This window comes from Nerophis ophidion, linkage group LG19 (assembly GCF_033978795.1).
Source record: "Nerophis ophidion isolate RoL-2023_Sa linkage group LG19, RoL_Noph_v1.0, whole genome shotgun sequence".
Lineage (NCBI taxonomy): Eukaryota > Metazoa > Chordata > Actinopteri > Syngnathiformes > Syngnathidae > Nerophis > Nerophis ophidion.
Window position 1 is genome coordinate 3,502,191 of NC_084629.1, and position 19,195 is coordinate 3,521,385.

Sequence of the window (19,195 nt, forward strand, 5' to 3'; positions counted from 1 at the left end):
AGTGAATTTTTGAAGTGAATTATATTTATATAGCGCTTTTCTCTAGTGACTCAAAGCGCTTTACATAGTGAAACCCAATATCTAAGTTACATTTAAACCAGTGTGGGTGGCACTGGGAGCAGGTGGGTAAAGTGTCTTGCCCAAGGACACAACGGCAGTGACTAGGATGGCGGAAGCGGGAATCGAACCTGCAACCCTCAAGTTGCTGGCACGGCCGCTCTACCAACCGAGCTATACCGCCCCACATACACAGGCGAGCGGTCCATCCTGGGTCTCGACTCTGGACAGCCAGTACTTCATCCATGGTCATCGGAACGGACCCCCTCCACAAGGGAGGGGGGGACATAGGTGAAAGAAAAGAAGCGGCAGATCAACTGGTCTAAAAAGGAGGTCTATTTAAAGGCTAGAGTATACAGATGAGTTTTAAGATGAGACTTAAATGCTTCTACTGAGGTAGCATCTCGAACTGTTACCGGGAGGGCATTCCAGAGTACTGGAGCCCGAACGGAAAACGCTCTATAGCCCGCAGACTTTTTTTGGGCTCTAGGAATCACTAATAAGTGAAGTGAATTATATTTATATAGCGCTTTTCTCAAGTGACTCAAAGCGCTTTACATAGTGAAACCCAATATCAAAGTTACATTTAAACCAGTGTGGGTGGCACTGGGAGCAGGTGGGTAAAGTGTCTTGCCCAAGGACACAACGGCAGTGACTAGGATGGCGGAAGCGGGAATCGAACCTGCAACCCTCAAGTTGCTGGCACGGCCGCTCTACCAACCGAGCTATACCGCCCCACATACACAGGCGAGCGGTCCATCCTGGGTCTCGACTCTGGACAGCCAGTACTTCATCCATGGTCATCGGACCGGACCCCCTCCACAAGGGAGGGGGGGGACATAGGAGAAAAAAGAAAAGAAGCGGCAGATCAACTGGTCTAAAAAGGGAGTCTATTTAAAGGCTAGAGTATACAGATGAGTTTTAAGATGAGACTTAAAAGCTTCTACTGAGGTGGCATCTCGAACTGTTACCGGGAGGGCATTCCAGAGTACTGGAGCCCGAACGGAAAAACGCTTTATAGCCCGCAGACTTTTTTTGGGCTCTAGGAATCACTAATAAGTGAAGTGAATTATATTTATATAGCGCTTTTCTCAAGTGACTCAAAGCGCTTTACATAGTGAAACCCAATATCAAAGTTACATTTAAACCAGTGTGGGTGGCACTGGGAGCAGGTGGGTAAAGTGTCTTGCCCAAGGACACAATGGCAGTGACTAGGATGGCGGAAGCGGGAATCGAACCTGCAACCCTCAAGTTGCTGGCACGGCCACTCTACCCTTGCAGACTGTGTTATATATGTTGTGGGAACCAGAATTTTGGTAGCAGAAAGAAACAACCCTTTTGTTGTGTGAGTGAGTGTGGGAGGGGTTTCCTTTGGGGGGGTTGATGCACTAATGGAAAGTGTATCTTGTGTATGTTTATGTTGATTTAATAATTATTAAAAAAAATAAATAAATAAATAAAAACCTGCGTGATGGATTTTTTTCTATAGAGATGTCCGATATTATCGGCTGATAAATGTTTTAAAATGTACAAACCCCGTTTCCATAAGAGTTGGGAAACTGTGTTAATGTAAATATAAACAGAATACAATGATTTGCAAATCCTTTTCAAGCCATATTCAGTTGAATATGCTACAAAGACAACATATTTGATGTTCAAACTCATAAACATTTATTTTTTTGCAAATAATCATTCACTTTAGAATTTGATGCCAGCAACACGTGACAAAGAAGTTGGGAAAGGTGGCAATAAATACTGATAAAGTTGAGGAATGCTCATCAAACACTTATTTGGAACATCCCACAGGTGTGCAGGCTAATTGGGAACAGGTGGGTGCCATGATTGGGTATAAAAACGGCTTCCCAAAAAAATCCTCAGTCATTCATAAGAAAGGATGGGGCGAGGTGTTCTAAAAATAGCTCAAATAGCAGCACTTACCAGTGAGCTGCCTCTATTTTTTTAATTTGATTGATTTACTAGCAAGCTGGTCTCGCTTTGCTCGACACTTTTGATTCTGCGAGAGACAAAACTCAAATAGAATTTGAAAATACAAGAAAATATTTTAAAGACTTGGTTTTCACTTGTTTAAATAAATTCATTTATTTTTTTACTTTGCTTCTTATAACTTTCTGAAAGACAATTTTAGAGATAAAAATACAACCTTAAAAATAATTTGGGGATTTTTAAACACATATACCTTTTTACCTTTTAAATTCCTTCCTCTTCTTTCCTGACGATTTAAATCAATGTTCAAGTATTTTATTTTTTTTTTATTGTAAAGAATTATAAATAAACTTTAATTTAATGTTTCATTTTAGCTTCTGTTTTTTCGACGAAGAACATTTGTGAAATCTTTCTTCAACTGATTATAATTAAAATTTAAAAAAAATGTTTTGGTAAATCCACAAAATCTTTCGAATCAAATTTAAATCTAATTTCAAAGTCTTTTGTATTTATTTTAACATTTTTGTTCTGGAAAATCTAAAAGAAATCATGATTTGTCTTTCTTAGAAACATAGCTTGGTCCAATTTGTTATATATTCTAAGAAAATGCAGATTGGATTTGAACCTATTTAAAACATGTCATCAAAATTATAAAATTAATCTTAATCAGAAAAAATCACTAATAATGTTCCATAAATGATTTTTAAAACATTTTTCAAAAAGATTCAAAATAGCTTGTTTTTCTCTTCTTTTTTTCGGTTGAATTTTGAATATTAAAGAGTCAAAATTGAAGATGAACTATGTTTCAAAATTTAATTTTCTTTTTTTTCCTGTTTTCTCTTCTTTTAAACCATTAAATTAAGTGTTTTTTTCATCATTTATTCTCTACAAAAAACCTTCCGTAAAAGGAAAAAAAAATGTAAGACGGAATGACAGACAGAAATACCCATTTATATATATATATATATATATATATATATACATACATACATACATATATATGTATACAGGACTGTCTCAGAAAATTTGAATATTTTGATAAAGTTCTTTATTTTCTGTAATGCAACTAAAAACATGAAAATGTCATACATTCTGGATTCATTACACATCAACTGAAATATTGCAAGCCTTTTATTATTTTAATATTGTTGATTATGGCATACAGCTTAAGAAAACTCAAAAATCTTATCTCAGTACTTGGTTGGGATTCCTTTTGCACGGATTACTGCATCAATGCGGCGTGGCATGGAGGTAATCGGCCTGTGGCATTGCTGAGGTGTTATGGATGCCCAGGATGCTTCAAATGCGGCCTTCAGCTCATTTGCATTATTGGGTCTGGTGTCTTTCAGCTTCTTCTTCACAATACCCCACAAATTCTCTATGGGGTTTAGGTCAGGGGAGTTGTCAGGCCAATGGAGGACAGTAATGCCATGGTCAGTACACCAGTTACTGCTGGTTTTGGCGCTGTGGGCAGGTGTCAGATGATACTGGAAAATTAAATCATCTCCATAGAGCTTTACAAAAGATGGAAGCATGTACGCAGCTGGATTGACTCTGGACTTGATGAAACACAGTGGACCAAAACCAGCAGCTGACATGGCTCCCCAAACCATTGCTGACTGAGGGAACTTCCGTTGTCTAGAGTGTAGGAGTGGCTTGACCATGGGAATACGGCTATTGAAGCTGTATCTGTTGAAAAGCTCTATGGAGATGATGATTTCATTTTCCAGTATCATCTGGCACCTGCCCACAGTGCCAAAACCACCAGTAACTGGTGTACTGACCATGGCATTACTGTCTTCCATTGGCCTGACAACTCCCCTGACCTGAACCTCATAGAGAATTTGTGGGTTGTTGTGAAGAAGAAGCTGAAAGACACCAGGCTCAATAATGCAAATGAGCTAAAGGCCGCATTTGAAGCATCCTGGGCATCCATCACACCTCAGGAATGCCACAGGCCGATTGCCTCCATGCCACGCCGCATTGATGCAGTAATCCGTGCAAAAGGATTCCCAACCAAGTACTTAGTGCATTAATTGACATTTTCAAATGTTTGATTTTGTTTTGCTGTTATAAATCGTTTTTTTTTACTTGGTCTGAGGAAATATTCAAATTTTTTGAGATAGGATTTTTGAGTTTTCTTAAGCTGTATGCCATAATCAGCAATATTAAAATAATAAAAGGATTGCAATATTTCAGTTGATGTGTAATGAATCCAGAATGTATGACATTTTCATGTTTTTAGTTGCATTACAGAAAATAAAGGACTTTATCACAATATTCTAATTTTCTGAGACAGTCATATATATATATATATATATATATATATGTGTGTATATCCATCCATCCATTTTCTACCGCTTATTTCCTTTTGGGGTCACGGGGGGCGCTGACGCCTATCTCAGCTACAATCGGGCGGAAGGCGGGGGACACCCTGGACAAGTCGCCACCTCATCGCAGGGCCAACACAGATAGACAGACAACATTCAAACACTAGGGCCAATTTAGTGTTGCCAATCAACCTATCCCCAGGAGCATGTTTTTGGAGGTGGGAGGAAGCCGGAGTACCCGGAGGGAACCCACGCAGTCACGGGGAGAACATGCAAACTCCACACAGAAAGATCCCGAGCCTGGATTTGAACCCAGGACTGCAGGACCTTCGTATTGTGAGGCAGACGCACTAACCCCTCTGCCACCGTGAAGCCCAATATATTATATATATTAAAAGTAAATTTAGCAAATTGGCTATTTCTGGCCAATTTTTTAAGTGTGTATCAAACTGGTAGCCCTTCGCATTAATTAATACCCAAGACAGTCATATATATATATATATATGTGTGTATATCCATCCATCCATTTTCTACCGCTTATTTCCTTTTGGGGTCACAGGGGGCGCTGACGCCTATATCAGCTACAATCGGGCAGAAGGCGGGGTACACCCTGGACAAGTCGCCACCTCATCGCAGGGCCAACACAGATAAACAGACAACATTCACACACTAGGGACCATTTAGTGTTGCCAATCAACCTATCCCCAGGAGCATGTTTTTGGAAGTGGGAGGAAGCCGGAGTACCCGGAGGGAACCCACGCAGTCACGGGGAGAACATGCAAACTCCACACAGAAAGATCCCGAGCCTGGATTTGAACCCAGGACTGCAGGAACTTCGTATTGTGAGGCAGACGCACTAACCCCTCTGCCACCGTGAAGCCCAATATATTATATATATATTAAAAGTAAATTTAGCAAATTGGCTATTTCTGGCAAATGTTTTAAGTGTGTATCAAACTGGTAGCCCTTCGCATGAATTAATACCCAAGAAGTAGCTCTTGGTTTCAAAAAGGGTGGTGATCCCTGGTGTATTCCAATGCCTTGGATATATCCCTACCAGTTGAGCACACCAAGATGCAGGTAGTGAAGTGTTTGAGAAGAGAGGAATAGATTGGGGAGTGATAAAAGATGCAGAGACAGGAGGGGGCTGATAAGAAGGTAGAGAGTAACACAAAAAGGTGCTGCTGGCTAAATTAAGCCATTGTGACTCAAAATCCTTCTTTAATAAGGTTCATGCTGTCTACAACTTCATCATTTTCTCCTGAATGATAATTACTTTATTCAATCATGTTCAGGGTTTTAGTGAAAGCTAGCATTGATTGATTAACTTCAATTACCATGCTCGCATTTGCATAGATAAAAACTGCTTTTCAATTTGTGAGTGGCACGCGGGTGGAAACCCTGCCTTGATATTTGCATTTCAATGTGAACGGTGAAGGATAAAAGGTGGGAGCGGGGTCTGATCACCGCTAAGCCCTTTCTGGTCGGCTGCGCCGGCATCTATTTTTCCATAAACACCCTTTGTTGTGATGTTGGTCCGCTCCTTTCACGCAGAGCGAGCCAGCGGTGAGCTGTGTTTGCAGGCTGGCTTGACAGCTCTGTTTGGGGGGGATTAGGTGGCGTTGCACTACTCAGTGGAGAGCTTAGGTGAGCCCAGGCTGAGGCGATGCTCACGCCGCCCGCAGACAAAAATAGGCGGTCGGGGGGGATTTCACACTCCAAGGAATAGTACATGACCGCTGCACGTCGACTGTAGGCTGACTGAGCTAATGAAGATGCGCATTTGTACCGCGGGAGATAATTACAATTATCTCATTCCCATATCACTCATCATTAACCCGACTAAAAAAAACACGAACAAGGCGGCTGAAGTGAGCCTGACGGATGTCGCCGGCATTCAAGCATTTCGTTTATTCGAATTCCGACAGCTTCCGCGGTGCTCCTTGCAGAACACGACGTTAGGTGTGCCATCCCGAAGGAAACAAACCTCCACAAAGATTGATTGACATTTTTATTAGTATATTTCACAGTACACTATATATTCCGTACAATTGACCACTAAATGGTAACACCCCAATTAGTTTTTCAACTCATTTGAGTCGGGATTCCAAGTCAATCAATCATGGTAAGGCTACGGCTAGACAAGCTGTAGATGTCTTTCTTTCACAAAGACAAGAATATAAGTTGGTGTATTACCTGATTCTGATGACTTGCATTGATTGGAATCAGACAGTAATGATGATAACGCCCACATTTTCAAATGGAGGAGAAAAAAGTTGTCCTTTCTGTACAATACCACATGAAAGTGGTTGGTTTTTGGCATCTAATTCATCCAGCTTCCATACACTTTACAAGAAAAACATTGGCGGCAAATTCCGTAGCTTGCTTGATTGACATTCACGGCACCGGAGGGTCTTGTGAGATGACGCTGGCTGCTGCCAGTTCATTATTATGAAAAAATGACGGAGAGGAAGGCGAGAAACACTTTTTATTTCAACAGACTCTCGCGCCGTACCTTCCGTCAAAACTCTAAGGCCGACTGCACATTTCCTATCTTCACAATAAAAGCCCTGCTTCATGCTGCCTGCGCTAACAAAATACAGAGTCTCGGAAAACTGGCGTGCACAAGCGATCCCTCAGAAAGCTGGCGTGCACAAGTCCGAGACTCTTATTTTGTTAGCGCAGGCAGCATGAAGCAGGGCTTTTATTGTGAAGATAGGAAATGTGCAGTCGGCCTTTAGAGTTTTGACGGAAGGGACGGCGCGAAAGTCTGTTGAAATAAAAAGTGTTTCTCGCCTTCATCTCTGTCATTTTTTCATAATAATGAACTGGCAGCAGCCAGCGTCATCTCACAAGACCCTCGGGTGCCGTGAATGTCAATCAAGCAAGCTACGGAATTTGCCGCCAATGTTTTTCTTGTAAAGTGTATGGAAGCTGGATGAATTAGATGCCAAAAACCAACCACTTTTATGTGGTATTGTACAGAAAGGACAACTTTTTTTCTCCTCCATTTGAAAATGTGGGCGTTATCATCATTACTGTCTGATTCCAATCAATGCAAGTCATCAGAATCAGGTAATACACCAACTTATATTCTTGTCTTGGTGAAAGAAAGACATCTATATGTGTTACACATGCTTGTATTATCATTAAACACATTTAACTTGTTTACAAAAATGTCTCTTTCATAAATAAATAAATATAAATGATATATATAAATGAGGTAGATCCCCTCGAGTTGGTCAATTGAAAAGTAGCTCGCCTGCAGAAAAAGTGTGGGCACCCCTGCTGTACACTGACTACTAGGGTTGTACAATATACCGGTATAAGTATAGTACCACGATACTAGCAAAAGAATTTATGAAATCAAACACTGGACAAAGATTCACATTTTATTTTTGGCTGTAAGCAAATCACCAAATTATTTTGAACATTCGAAAAAAAATACACTGGTCCTTCCATTATTAATGAATTTGAAAAAAATCAAGTCGCGCCCATGTTCTTAAGCAGGGGTCTCAAACATGCGGCCTGCGGGCCAATCACCGGCTGCTGATCCGCCTCCACTTGGGATGGTTTCCTGTGGACGGGACTCTCGCTGCTGTCTTGGATCCGCTTGAACTGAACTCTCGCGGCTGTGTTGGAGCCACTATGGATTGAACTTTCACAGTATCATGTTGGACCCGCTCGACATCCATTGCTTTCGGTCCCCTAGAGAGGGGGGGTTGCCCACATCTGAGGTCCTCTCCAAGGTTTCTCATAGTCAGCATTGTCACTGGCGTCCCACTGGATGTGAATTCTCCCTGCCCACTGGGTGTGAGTTTTCCTTGCCCTTTTGTGGGTTCTTCCGAGGATGTTGTAGTCGTAATGATTTGTGCAGTCCTTTGAGACGTTTGTGATTTGGGGCTATATAAATAAACATTGATTGATTGATTGATACTAATGAATCATATTTGATACTATACCGCCTCTAAAACCTACCAGTCGCCCAACCCCTTACCCCAGGGGTCGGCAACCTTTAGCATACAAAGAGCCATTAGTAAAGGTAAAACCGTTTTTTATCTTTTATCCTTTTTGAAGAAGTGGTGCATGCTTTTATTTCAAGTGGCCTGGACTACTGCAATGCACTTTATGCTGGCATTAGCCAAAAAGCTCTCTCCCGGTTGCAGTTAGTCCAGAACGCGGCAGCAGGACTTTTAACAGGGGCCAGAAAACGCCAGCATAGAACCTCAATTCTTCAGAGTTTGCACTGGCTTCCCGTCCATTTTTGAACTGATTTTAAAACATTGCTGTTTGTTTTTCCTCAGTAGATCTCGGACCTCATCCAACTTTACATTCCTGCGAGTGCTCGGAGGTCCGAGAGCCAGTTCCAGCTCGTGGTGCCCAAGACCAGACTTAAAACCAGGAGAGACAGGGCCTTCTCTAAACTCTGGAACACTCTGCCCCTCCATGTTCAAACTGCTTCCACAGTGGACTCTTTTAAGTCTCGTCTTAAGACCCACTTTTATTCTTTGGCTTTTAACACTACGTGAGTTGTGTGGTCCTCTGTGTTTTTTATACATTTTGATTTCTAATTTACTGTTTTAATTGGTTTTACCCTTTAAAATTGTTTTTAATCATATTTATTTTATATTTTTTTTGTATTGGTTTTATATTTATTTTTTGTTTTTATTCAGTCATTGGTGGAGCATAATATTGTTTTTAATATTGTTTTTAACATGGCTGTGCAGCACTTTGGAAACATTCTTGTTGTTTAAATGTGCTATATAAACAAAGTAGATTGGATTGGATTTGTGCCCATTTCCCCCCAAATAAAACCCAACTAGAGCCGCAAACTCTGTTCGATTCCTAAAATAACACCACTTACAGTTTCGTTACACGTATGCAAAAGAATTTATGAAATCAAACACTGGACAAAGATTCATATTTTATTTTTGGGTATAAGCAAATCACCAAATTATTTTGAACATCCGAAAAAAAATACACTGGTCCTTCCATTATTAATGAATTTGAAAAAAATCAAGTCGCGCCCATGTTCTTAAGCAGGGGTCTCAAACACGCAGCCTGCGGGCCAATTGCAGCCCGCCACACGTTATTTTGCGGCCCGCACATTAATATGAAAATTTAATGTTGGTGCGGCAAGCGAGTTTTATATGAATGGTGCTTTACAGCAGTGGTCCCCAACCTTTTTGGATCCGCGGACCGGTCAACGCTTAATAATTTGTCCCGCGGCCCGGGGGGGCGGGCGCTGGGGGGTTGTTGCGGGGGGGGATCTTTTTTTTTTTTTTTTTTCTTTGTCATGAAAAAGGGACATTATTGTCATTAAAAAGGGAGGTTTTTGTGGTTGGTGCACTAATTTTAAGTGTATATTGTGTTTTTTTTATGTTGATTTCATTAAAAAAAAATGTAAAAATGTTTTTTTTTTTATAAAAATGAATAAAAAATTCTTCTGCGGCCCGGTACCAATCGGGCCACGGCCCGGTACCGTGCCACAGCCCGGTGGTTGGGGACCACTGCTTTACAGTGTCTTACTTTTATACCCTTGATTTTTCCAGGAGACCCCCCCAAATTTCACTGCCAGGGGGATAATCATTCTCATGAATTTCACCCAAACAACAATATTAAGGGGGCACTGTGGAGGTACTGCTTTTAATGTCCTCTGCAACCTGTAAAAACAGCGTGCCAACCCAGCCACACGTTATAAGTGGTTTCTGTAGACGCAGTAAGCAACTGCAAGACATAGTTGATCAACAGCCATACAGGTCACACTGAGGGTGGCCGTATAAACAACTTTAACACTGTTACACATATGTGCCACACTGTGAACCCACACCAAACAAGAATGAAAAACAGATTTTGGAAGAACATCCGCACCGTAATACAACATAAACGCAACAGAACAAATACCCAGAATCCCATGCAGCCCTGACTATTCCGGGCTACGATATACACCCACCCCCCCCCCAACCCTGTCCCCTATTATTGCACGGAAGAGCTAGGGCTGCACTGGTGTTTATGTTGTGTTAGGTGCGGATGTTCTCCCAAAATTTGCTTGTCAATCTTGTTTGGTGTGGGTTCACAGTGTGGCGCATATTTGTAACAGACACTTCCGTAGGTCTGCAGGAGCTTTTACAATATGTGTCTGGACTGGCACATTGTTCGAATGGTGGAAAAGCGTACCCGGAATGCAGTGCCATCACGACATGCCCTTAATATTGTTGTCCAGGTATTCGGGGGCACTGATATTCGGTGTTACCCGGAAAGATCGCGAGAGTTGGCAAGTATGTTGCTAGGGCGGGAAAGTCAATCTAAGAAGGTGAATTCCTTAAAAAATGCAAGTTAGATTTGATTAAGATATATTTTATTGCTGCCCAGCCTCACCCAGTTTCTCCATCCAGTGGCCCCCAGGTAAATAGAGTTTGAGACCCCTGTTCTAAAGGCATACAACTGCAGCACATTTCATTTGACTAAAAGGGAAAATAACAATACCGTCAATGAAAACAAATTAATCTTTCCATGAGGCATTTAAATGTTCTCTTTTCATCAGAAATGTTTCTCTTTTTTGATCCGTCCACTGCTAGCTTAGCGGGCACAATTGCTTGGCAGCAAGAGATGACCCACAGGGGCTGTGACATACGCGAATCCCTTAGGGGTGATAGACGGCTGGGCAGCACCAGAGGACTTCTACGGTGCTTTTTTGTGAACTTCTAGATCTTCCTCCCGTTAGCCTTTTGGCCGTGCTCAGTCTCTGCCACACCGGAGTCCGCTTACTTTTGTAGCTGTTTGTATAAGTGGCTGGTTGCATCAGATCTGCCATTCTAATGTCTTTAATGTAATTTGTGTTCTGTGATGTTTCCCTTCTACACACATGTTTATGTGTGCTATGACTATGAGGTTGTTTTTTTTCCCCCTTGGGCCCAGGCTTGGACTGGAATATTTTTTCTGTTTCTAAAATTTTTTTGTAAAGGGGCGGCGGAAGTTGGCAGACCTGTCAGCTATCCTGTTCTGTCTCCCTGTAATGTTTGTCTGATCTTGAATGGGATTGTGTTGAAAATTCCTAATTACCCCTCGGGGATTATTAAAGTATTTCTGATTCTGACTGTGGGACCTGTGAGAACTTTCTGAAGAGTAGAATACATCTTAATATGGTAACACATTGATAGAAATACATCTCAATATGAAAGACAATTTGTAATGTGATATTATTTATGGGGAACACTGAGTCGACACAAACAAATAAAATATGCTATGACGCACGGCCCAGGACAGTATGGTCATTCCTTGGTAGAGTCACATCCAATCCAAGGACCAAATTATAACCTATTATTTTCCGACTTTAAGGTACTCTTTAACTCACTAAAACACTAGCAACACAATAGGCAGATAAGGGATTTCCCAGAATTATCTTAGTAAATGTGTCTAATAGCATCTGAATCGTTCTCACTTGCCCTCGCCTTTTTTTTTCCTTTTTTTTTTTTTCTATGCCTTCACTCTAAATTTCCTCATCCACTAATCTTACATCCTCGCTCAAATTAATGGGGAAATTGTCGCTTTCTTCGTCCGAATAGTTCTTGCTGCTGGAGGCTCAACCTATTATTTTCCGACTTTAAGGTACTCTTTAACTCACTAAAACACTAGCAACACAATAGGCAGATAAGGGATTTCCCAGAATTATCTTAGTAAATGTGTCTAATATCATCTGAATCGTTCTCACTTGCCCTCGCCTTTTTTTTTCCTTTTTTTTTTTCTATGCCTTCACTCGAAATGTCCTCATCCACGAATCTTTCATCCTCGCTCAAATTAATGGGGAAATTGTCGCTTTCTTCGTCCGAATAGTTCTTGCTGCTGGAGGCTCAACCTATTATTTTCCGACTTTAAGGTACTCTTTAACTCACTAAAACACTAGCAACACAATAGGCAGATAAGGGATTTCCCAGAATTATCTTAGTAAATGTGTCTAATAGCATCTGAATCGTTCTCACTTGCCCTCGCCTTTTTTTTTCCTTTTTTTTTTTTATGCCTTCACTCTAAATTTCCTCATCCACGAATCTTTCATCCTCGCTCAAATTAATGGGGAAATTGTCGCTTTCTTCGTCCGAATAGTTCTTGCTGCTGGAGGCTCAACCTATTATTTTCCGACTTTAAGGTACTCTTTAACTCACTAAAACACTAGCAACACAATAGGCAGATAAGGGATTTCCCAGAATTATCTTAGTAAATGTGTCTAATAGCATCTGAAACGTTCTCACTTGCCCTCGCCTTTTTTTTTCTATGCCTTCACTCTAAATTTCCTCATCCACGAATCTTTCATCCTCGCTCAAATTAATGGGGAAATTGTCGCTTTCTTCGTCCGAATAGTTCTTGCTGCTGGAGGCTCACATTATAAACAATGTAAGGATGTGAGGAGCCCTACAACCAGTGACGTCACGCGGACATCGTCTGCTACTTCCTGTAAAGGCAAGGATTTTTTATTAGCGACCAAAAGTTGCAAAAGAATGGACCTGATATCCCCGTTTAAATAAGAAAATCTAATTTCAGTAGGCCCTACAGATCAAAATCCAGCTCATGGAAATAAACATATGCAATATTCCAGGCATAATGTGGTGAGTAGATCGTGGTATTGCCTAAAGATCACAGAACTTTCCCAGCTTACATATCTGGATGTCTTAGCTCTGTGATACCTTAGTCAATTTTATGTATTTCTTAACCTTTGTGTAATGTTCCTATTTTTGTCGGGTCTGATGGACCCGTTGCATTTTGTGTCTTTTAATGCCTCACAAAAACACTTTTATGTTAAAATACTGAATAGATGTTTACCTGCGATGAGGTGGCGACTTGTCCAGGGTGTACCCTGCCTTCCGCCCGATTGTAGCTGAGGTAGGCGCCAGCGCCCCCCGCGACCCCGAAAGGGAATAAGCGGTAGAAAATGGATGGATGGATGGATGTTTACCTTACCCCAATACACAGATGTTTATTTGGGTAAGGTTGTTTACTGGCTGAGTAACAACAATATGAATGTTGCATGGAAAATGTATCTGCCAGTTCCTGCATCCCACAGGCATTCTTCTTTTGTGTTTCTGCACCCGCGGTTCCCACACAAGGTTGCAACATTGTTCGTCAACACTGTTTGCTCTCATTTTCTCGCACATTTTGACCCTTTGATGTTCTGTGTACCTACACCCTGTCCTCCTCCTGTGTGTGTGTGTGTGTGTGTGTGTGTTACACAGAACATCAATTTCCACACTTCTATTAGCCCTGGGTCCAATGGACCCGGACATCTTATATGTCATTGAAATGTGTAGGAGAGGTGTATGGTGTGTGGTCTCTGAATATGTATTCTGATATATGTTTTTCACAGAAAAAGAGCCAAAGTCATTGAGTCTCAGTTTGAAAAATTAAATAATTGTATCATTTTTCTATTAATAAAAAATGAAAACGGGTCGCCCATACCTGAACACCAAACAAGGGTGTGTTGGACTGTGTTGGTCTCAACAGTTTCTGAAGGAATACTGAACAGAAGGTCGGTAATAGGTATTTGTATTTAAACTACACAGGTGGACGCAGTATTGTCTTAAGCAAAAGGACAACCTTGCAATGTATATGTCGTAAGATTCCGTGCTCATTTAAACAGGTCGGATCCTTCTTTACTGGGCAACATTTTTTTTTTTTCCTTTTAATCCGCTCTCCTGCGCCAACTTTGAGTGTTAATGGAAAAAAAAAACCAAAAGTTACATGTAATTGCATTATTGTAATTGGAAGGCGGGGGCATGTAAGTGTGAAAAAAGAAGTCAGTATCCACTTGATCACCGTGAGCTAAAATAAAATTAATGAGAGAGGGCGCTTTTTCCCGATGTATGGAATTTCCCATTTTGGCTGCGATCCGCACATGTTCAGCTATGAAGTGAGCCGAATCACAGCTGTGCCACTTATGCGTGAGTATTGGGATTACTGTCACCTTTGTCTGCATATTTTTCTTTGATTAATGTCACCCAAACGCCGTCTCTTCCAATTCAGAACCTGCTTCATTTGCATGATTTTTTTTTTTTTTTCCATACACGGTTAAAATTTGGGGATTATTAAGTCTCCATCTTTGAGTGATTCTCACCGAAGCAAAAGCATCTTGACGCCATGCTTACAGAATTACACCTGTAAGACATGCTAATTGTTAACATAGCCACACTGACCTTATTTACCTTCATTTGCATTAGCTCCCTTAAATCAGGGGTCCCCAAACCTATTTTTTGCACCAGGGACCAGTTTAATGTAAGCATTATATTCACCGACTGGCCGTCCACTTGTGGCAGATAAATATAGAAAATAGGTCCATGAAAAATGAATACATGAAAAAAACTCACCATTAACGTTTACCATCAATCAATCAATCAATGTTTATTTATATAGCCCCAAATCACAAATGTCTCAAAGGACTGCACAAATCATTACGACTACAACATCCTCGGAAGAACCCACAAAAGGGCAAGGAAAACTCACACCCAGTGGGCAGGGAGAATTCACATTCAGTGGGACGCCAGCGACAATGCTGACTATGAGAAACCTTGGAGAGGACCTCAGATGTGGGCAACCCCCCCCCCTCTAGGGGACCGAAAGCAATGGATGTCGAGCGGGTCTAACATGATACTGTGAAAGTTCAATCCATAGTGGCTCCAAGACAGCAGTGAGAGTCCCGTCCACAGGAAACCATCTCAAGCGGATCAGCAGCGTAGAGATGTCCCCAACCGATACAGGCGAGCGGTCCATCCTGGGTCCCGACGAGCGGTCCATCCTGGGTCTCGACTCTGGACAGTCAGTACTTCATCCATGGTCATCGGACCGGACCCCCTCCACAAGGGAGGGGGGGACATAGGAGAAAGAAAAGAAGCGGCAGATCAACTGGTCTAAAAAGGAGGTCTATTTAAAGGCTAGAGTATACAGATGAGTTTTAAGATGAGACTTAAATGCTTCTACTGAGGTAGCATCTCGAACTGTTACCGGTAGGGCATTCCAGAGTACTGGAGCCCGAACGGAAAACGCTCTATAGCCCGCAGACTTTTTTTGAGCTCTAGGAATCACTAATAAGCCGGAGTCTTTTGAACGCAGATTTCTTGCCGGGACATACGGTACAATACAATCGGCAAGATAGGCTGGAGCTAGACCGTGTAGTATTTTATACGTAAGTAGTAAAACCTTAAATTGATGAATTGATTAACGTGGACCCCGACTTAAACAAGTTGAAAAACTTATTGGGGTGTTACCATTTAGTGGTCAATTGTACAAAATATGTACTGAACTGTGCAATCTACTAATAAAAGTATCAATCAATCAATCAATCAATTAGTGGGAGCCCCTGGCCTTTTCCCTTTGCAAAAATGCTCTCCATAGACTTTTGTTGTTTTTTTTACTTATTTTTGCTAGTAGTAGGCAATTTTTTTGGGCTTTAGTATCTGATGGTTTATAGGTGGCACATCCACATCTATCTTCTTCCACTTATCCGAGGTCGGGTCTCGGGGGCAGCCAACAAAACTCACCTTTGTGATTTAGTTGACTTTATTGTTGCAAATGCATCTGCAGGTTATCCATACATCTCTGTGCCATGTCTGCCTTAGTACCGCCGGTAAATAGCATGTTAGCGTCGATTAGCGTAACATCTTAGCATCGATTAACTGGCAGTCACGCCGCGACCAAATATGTCTGATTAGCAAATAAGTCAACATCAACAAAACCCACCTTTGTGATTTCGTTGACTTTATCGTTGCAAATGCATCTGCAGGTTATCCACACATCTCTGTGCCATGTCTGCCTTAGTACCGCCGGTAAAATGTGCAGACACTCCGGTACATTCGATGGGGGTCTGGCGGAAGATTTCTTTGACTTTAATGTTGGAAATGCATCTGCTTTGAGCGTCGCAGGATATCCACACAATCTTGCCATCTCTGTAGTAGCATAGCTTTCGGCGGTAAAGTGTGCGGAACAAACGACTGACCGTTTCGTCGTCTTTCCCCACACCCTCGTATTTTCAACAAATTTTGTCCAATTTCTTGCCACTTTCGCATCTTTGGGCCAGTGGTGCAACTTGAATCCCTCCCTGTTAGTGTTGTTACACCCTCCGACAACACACCGACGAGGCATGATGTCTCCAAGGTTCCAGAAAATGGTCGAAAAAACGGAAAATAACAGAGATGAGATGCGGTGTTTGTAATGTGTTTGACAAAATGGCGGCTTTATTACCTGTGTGACGTCACGTTCTGACATTGCTCCGAGAGCGATAAATAGAAAGGCGTTTAATTCACCAAAATTCACCCATTTAGAGTTCGGAAATCGGTTAAAAAAATATATGGTCTTTTTTCTGCAACATCCAGGTATATATTGACGCTTGCATAGGTCTGGTGGTAATGTTAGCCTTTAACTGAGTGTTTATCAATGTTTTTTTGAGCCAAGGCACCTTTTTTACGTAAAAAAAATCCAAAGGCACACCATAAGCAGAAATAATTAAAAAACGAAACTCGGTTGACAGTATAAAGTCCATCCATCCATCCATTTTCTACCGCTTATTCACTTTAAGGTTGCGTTGTTGTCGCAATTGTTGGATATGACCTTAAACCATAACCAAGCATGCATCACTATAGCTCTTGTCTCAAAGTAGGTGTACTGTCACCACCTGTCACATCACGCACTGACTTTTTTTGAGTTTTGTGCTGTTTTCCTGTGTGTAGTGTTTTAGTTATTGTCTTGCACTCCTATTTTGGTGGATTTTTCTCCTTTTTTGGTATTTTCCTATAGCAGTTTCATGTCTTTTTCAGCGATATTTTCCGCATCTACTTTGTTTTAGCAATTCAAAATTATTTCAATCCTTCTTTGTAGGGACATTGTTGATTGTCATGACATGTTCGGATGTGGACGCCGTCTTTGCTCCACAGTAAGTCTTTGCTGTCGTCCAGCATTCTGTTTTTGTTTACTTTGTAGTCAGTTCAGTTTTAGTTTTGTTCTGTTTAGCCTTCCCTAGGCTTCAATGCCCTTTCTTAGAGGCACTCACTTCTTGTTTATTTTTGGTTTAAGCATTAGACACACTTTTAACTGCACACCACCTCCTGCTTTTTTCCGACATCTACAAAGCAATTGGCACCTGTTGCCACCTACTGATATGGAAAAGTATTGCAGTTACTCTGCCAAGCTCTAGACAACACCGACACTCAACAACAACAACAACAACAACACATCATTTGCAGACTATAATTACTGGTTTAAAAACAATTTGACCCCAAATAGGTGAAATTAGACAATCTCCCACAGCACACCAGACTGTATCTCACAGCACACCTGTGTGCCACGGCACAGTGGTTGAAAAACACTGCTTTAACTTACCAGGCCAAAGAAGACGTGTATTTTCTACTTTTAGCTCAATTATTATATGCAACAATTAAGCACTTCTCGTGCTACTACGGTCACATTGTTTCTGATCTGCCTTGATCTTAGGTCTTCAAACTACGGACTGCAGAGCGAACGTAGCTTTTGGCTACGATTTGGCAACTTTAGATGCTATATGTTTATAAATTTGCATTGTAACATGTAACAATGATGTCACAAATGTAGCAAATGGCAACTTTGTATCAGGAGTTTTGTAACATGATCAAGTTTATTGGTGTGTCTGGTGAGACGGACGAAACTTTAAGGCCTAGGGAAACCCACTACTAGCGACCACGCAGTCTGATAGTTTATATATCAATGATGAAATATTAACATTGCAACACATGCCAATACGGCCGCTTTAGTTTACTAAATTGCAATTTAGTAAACTAATGATGTCACGGGTTGTAGCGGACATGTTCTTCCAGCACCGATTACGGCAAAAACTCGTCTGCTTTAATCGCATAATTACACAGTATTCTGGACATCTGTGTTGCTGAATCTTTTGGAATTTGTTCAATTAATAATGGAGACGTCAAAGAAGAAAGATGTTGGTGGAAAGCGGTGGATTGCGGCCGGCTGTAGCAACACAAACACAGCCAGTGTTTCTTTGTTTACGTTCCCTAAAGATGAAGGTGAAGCTTTAATATGGAACAGAGCGGTCAAGCGAACATTGTTACCTACCATATGTCAACCGGCAGGTTTCGGTGGGAAAATGGTGGTATAAAGTTGGCTCTTACCGTAGACATGAGCGGAGAGCTTCCGGGAAAAGACGCAGCTGCGGACTTTCTTGCCTCCTCCCACCGGCCGCCCCCAACCGTCAAATGCTTCCATCGTGGAGGAGGGAAGAAGAAAAAAATGTCAGCCCAGCCCCAACGGCTGCCTGTGTCTCGTCGAGAAACGTGGCTTCCCTCGGAGACACTGGCGGTCACCACACCCCTCCGACTTTCCGGTTGCACAGGTACGACCATATAATCTCACTAAAACACTAGTAACACAATAAGCAGATAAGGGATTTTCCAGAATTATCCTAGTAAATTTGTCTAATATGTGAATTGCTCTGGTGTCTAGTTTTTTTTTTTTCTAGTCCTTCACTCTCACTTCTCTCATCCACGAATCTTTCATCATTGCTCAAATTAATGGGGAAATCATTGCTTTCTCGGTCCGAATCGCTCTCGTTGCTGGTGGCCATGATTGTAAACAATGTGAGGATGTGAGGAGCTCCACAACCCGTGACATCACACGCACATTGTCTGCTACTTCCGGTACAGGCAAGGCTTTTTTATTAGCGACCAAAAGTTGCGAACTTTACCTCTACTAAATCCTTTTAACAAAGATATGGCAATATGGGGGCGGTATAGCTCGGTTGGTAGAGTGGCCGTGCCAGCAACTTGAGGGTTGCAGGTTCGATTCCCGCTTCTGCCATCCTAGTCACTGACGTTGTGTCCTTGGGCAAGACACTTTAC

General features: G+C 41.6%; 1 protein-coding gene across 11 annotated transcripts in view; it reads right to left on the reverse strand.

Moving 5' to 3' along the window:
* Positions 1–19,195, reverse strand: part of nr4a2a (nuclear receptor subfamily 4, group A, member 2a) — a 460,443-nt gene that overhangs the window by 379,182 nt on the left and 62,066 nt on the right. The window contains exons 5-7 of one of the 11 annotated variants that reach the window (XR_009802873.1): positions 18,470–18,556; positions 13,279–16,176; positions 12,790–13,145 (exon numbers count right to left, since the gene is read on the reverse strand). The exons of 6 other annotated variants lie outside the window; for them this stretch is intronic. The gene's annotated coding sequence lies outside the window, so the exon portion shown is untranslated. 4 more of the 11 variants (XR_009802870.1, XR_009802869.1, XR_009802871.1 and 1 more) reach the window with 4 other exon arrangements.